The sequence below is a fragment of the Pistacia vera genome, unplaced genomic scaffold (genome assembly GCF_008641045.1).
Source record: "Pistacia vera cultivar Batoury unplaced genomic scaffold, PisVer_v2 Contig174, whole genome shotgun sequence".
Taxonomy (NCBI): Eukaryota; Viridiplantae; Streptophyta; class Magnoliopsida; order Sapindales; family Anacardiaceae; genus Pistacia; species Pistacia vera.
Genome location: NW_022195833.1, coordinates 749,678 through 753,833, shown reverse-complemented (window position 1 = coordinate 753,833; position 4,156 = coordinate 749,678). Strand labels below are relative to the sequence as shown.

The following is a 4,156-nucleotide window of genomic DNA, read 5'->3' as shown; positions in this document are numbered from 1 at the left end:
AAATAATTAAACAAACAATCATTTTGGGGAAAAAATAGTATATTATTGTACAGTACAAAGGAAATGAAGGCTAAATAGGCGAGATCGCTTAAATATTACACTCTTTTGAGATTCTTCTCGGTCTGATTTTAAAAGAGTTGTTATTTTAAGGAGTAAATGAAGTTTGAATGACTTATCAACAGATTGTTTGTGTAGATAGTTTTACACAGTTACAGCTGATAATCCAAGGATTATACTAGTTTATTTAAGCTTTTAGGTCGGATTTTAGATACTTCTTAGTTCATTTATGCCTAGATTGCTATTTCATTCCTTACATTTCGTGTTTCAGGTGAAAATAGACATTTTGAGCGAATAAAGACAGATTTGGAATTTCTGGACTTAGAAGCAAGCGGATCTCAGAAGTTGGGAGAGTTCTGAAGCAGAGTAAATCACGATGAAGCTTGTTCCCAAGGAAGAGCACCGAAGATCGAAGATTCAAGCAAATAAGCAAGCGGAGGGCAATTCTGTAACTTCAGAATTCTTCAGGAAGCTTCGCCGCAGCGAAGGTTGTTCTTCGCCATGTCGAAATGAGCCAGTCACGCACCAGATTCAGTTCTTTTGTCATCACGGTGAGATTCCTTCTTCACCGTGGCGAAGTTGAAATTTTCCAGTTTTTGTAAAACGCACAGTTTTACTTTTTCATGTTTTTCTTAGGATTTTAGGCGAGGTATAAAAGGAAAATTAGTCTTTTTGCCAAGGGTTCATCAGTTCAGTTTTGAAGTAGGGTTTTGAGGTTTTACAATTTCTTAGATTCATTTGGGCAAACTTAGATCTAAAGAGGGTGAAGATTCGAGATTGAACCAGTGGATTCGTCAATTGGGGAGATTTCTCTTTCTTTTCTCTTGTTTGCATTATGTTAAACTTTGGTATTTTCGTTTCTTTTATTTGTATTGTTGATTTAGCCATGAACTAACCTATTTTGGGTTAGGGTTTTAATTGTAATTCGGAATTTCATGGGTTAAGTTATAGATTGTTTTCTTTTCATATGATTTTGCTTTGATTGTGTGTTTACTCTGAATTTACTGTTTATATGTGATGAACATGATGAGATTGAGAAATGAATCATGTTAGACTTCTTGGGTAATCACCATTGTAGTATTGGATGCTAGAGATAGATTCAAGAACCAATGAAATCATTCTAGGATTCTTGTGCTTAATGAGCTTAGATTTATTTACCTTCAATTTGTTGGGTACGGAAGGTTAATAGGGAAGAGTAGGAAAACATAGCCTGAGAAGGTATGTTTGAGACTTGAGAGAATTCGATTTACAATCAATGCATGTGAATATGAATTTAGTTTAATTCTTTAGGTTTAACCCATAGAGTCCGAATGAAGTCAAAACCCTACTCGTTTGTTTGAATTGATTTTATCCGTGTTTTACATCTTGCATTCATAGTTAAATTTTAGTTTAGTAAATTTTGTTTTATTCTTAGTAAATAGCTCCCATCAATCCAAAGAATTCAATTGCTCCAACTTGAGAACAATAGAAAGCTTAGTGATTAGCAAACAATCCTCGTGGGAACGATACTCACTCATCACTCAATTACTTGTGCGACTAGTATACTTGCTACATTTTGCATGTTGTAGGAAACGCGCGTCAAGTTTTTGGCGCCGCTGCCGGGGATTGAGTTTTAAGTTAACATTGAGTTTTTCTATAGTTAGCTAGATTGGAGTTTTAATTTTTTTTTTTCATCATTGTCTGTTTTACTCTTGTGTTTAATTTTCAGTTGGTTTGTGATCTCACTTTCTTTCGTTTTATTTTGTGCAGTTTATGCGAAGAGCGAGACGTCAGCCAGTGGTTCTTGTTGATCTTGAGATTGAGAGAACCACAAGACGACTTAATAGAGAGAGGAGAGAAAGAGAGGATTTAGTGGTTGATTCAGAAGAAATAGTTGTTGAAATGGCAGAACCAGAAAACAGGACACTAAGGGAATTTTTAGTTCCCACGGTTAATGGCAGTGGGTTGAGTATTACTAGGCCTACGGTGCAACCCAACACTTTGAGATTAAGCCGGCAATCGTTCAGATGATCCAGCAGTCGGTAAGTTTTAATGGTGATTTGAAAGAAGATCCGAATCAACATATTGTGAACTTTTTGGAAATTTGTGACACCTTCAAGTCAAACAGAGTATCAGATGACGCCATTAGATTGAGGTTATTCCCATTGTCATTGGGGGATAAAGCGAAGGGGTGGTTAATGGCACTACCATGGGGAACTATCATAACATGGAACGAGCTAGCACAGAAGTTCCTGACCAAGTTCTTCCCTCCAGCAAAATCAGCAAAACTGAGAAATGATATCACATCATTTCTACAAGAAGAATCTAAGTCATTATATGAGGCTTGGGAGAGGTACAAGGAATTGATGAGGAAATGTCCACACCATGGGTTGCCAGTTTGGCTACAAGTCCAACCATTCTACAATGGACTGATGGGTAACGTGCAAACCATGGTGGATGCAGCATCAAGAGGAGCCTTGCAGAATAAGACACCAGAGGAGGCTTATGAGTTGCTTGAGGTTTTGGTAAGCAACAACTATCAAAGACCAAATGAGAGAGCAATATCAAGAAAATCTATGGGTCTTCATGAAGTTGATGCCTTCACAGACATCTCAGCCCAATTCATGGCACTTCAGAAACAGTTGGGAAGTATGCAAGTAAACTCTATTCAAGCACCTCAACTAACTTGTGATTTTTGTGCAGGAAACCATGTGAGTAGCAAGTGTCAAGTGGGGAACATATTTGCTTCGTCATCTTCATCATCGGAGCAAGTGAACTACTTGGCAGGGAACCAAAGGCAACCAAACAATCCCTACTCCAACACATACAACCCAGGTTGGAGAAATCATCCAAATCTGGCTTGAGGCAATCAAAATCAGCAAAATAATCAATGGAACCAAAGGACATTGCCAAACAACCAACCAGGGGTGAATAATCAACTGGGAGACCAAAGAGTGCCAAAATTGGAGGAGATGTTTAGGAAATTCATGCAGGAGACCACGGGTTTTATGAATGAGACAAGGACGAATTTTAGAAATCAAGGGGCGTCCATTCAGAATCTTGAAGCACATATGGGCCAATTGGCCGAGAAGTTAAATGAGAGACCGCAGGGTTCTTTACCAAGCAACACAGTGACAAACCCACGTGAGCAAGCAAATGCCATAATTTTGAGGAGTGGGACAGTTTTAGAAGAAGTTGAGCAATTTGGAAAGGAAGAATCTGAAAAGGAAGTTGATGAAGAGATTGTAGTTGATGAGAAACCAAATGGTTTGGAGGAAGAGAACAAGAAGAAGGAAGAAAGGCAAAAGAAGAAAGAGGAATTGCCATTCCCTGAGATACCACTAGAGTTGGCGCATCACACCCCACCCGTGCCTTTTCCTTAGAGACTGAAGAAAAAGAATCAGGATAAGCAGTTTTCAAAATTTATTGAAATATTAAAAAAAATTGCATATTAACATTCCTTTTGCAGATGCATTGCAGCAGATGCCGAGCTATGCGAAGTTCCTTAAGGAAATCCTATCAAACAAAAGGAAGTTAGAAGATGAGGAAATGGTGATGCTTACGGAAGACTGCAGTGCCATTCTCTAGAAGAACTTACCCCTGAAGCTCAAAGATCCAGGGAGTTTTACTATTCCTTGCATTATAGGAGATATTACTTTTGATTGTGTTTTATGTGACTTAGGTGCTAGTATTAATTTAACGCCCTTTTCTGTTTTTAGGAGATTGGGAATTGGTGAAGTGAAGCCAACGACCATGTCATTGCAACTAGCGGATAGGTCCATAAAACACCCGAGGGGGATAGTGGAAGATGTGTTGGTGAAGGTGGATAAGATAATATTTCCGATAGATTTTGTTGTGTTGGATATGGAAGAGAATAAGGAAATTCCTCTTATTTTGGGCCGACCATTCTTGGCTACGGGGAGAGCACTTATAGATGTGCAAGAAGGAAAGTTACTATTGAGAGTTCAAGATGAAATAGTAAGTTTCAATGTCTTTGAGGCGATGAAGTTTCCATCCGAATCGGATTCATGCTTTAGTGTCGATGTGGTGGATAAATTGGTTGTGGAATCTGTTGAAGAAAACACCCCACAATTACCTCTAGAAGCGTGTATAGCCAAAT

At 38.4% G+C, this 4,156-nt stretch overlaps 1 non-coding gene across 1 annotated transcript; it reads right to left on the bottom strand.

Moving 5' to 3' along the window:
* Window positions 1–2,321: 2,321 nt before the first annotated feature.
* On the bottom strand, window positions 2,322–2,428 carry LOC116126095. Its single transcript, XR_004127432.1, has one exon. It is a non-coding gene; the product is annotated as a small nucleolar RNA R71 (small nucleolar RNA).
* Window positions 2,429–4,156: the final 1,728 nt, after the last annotated feature.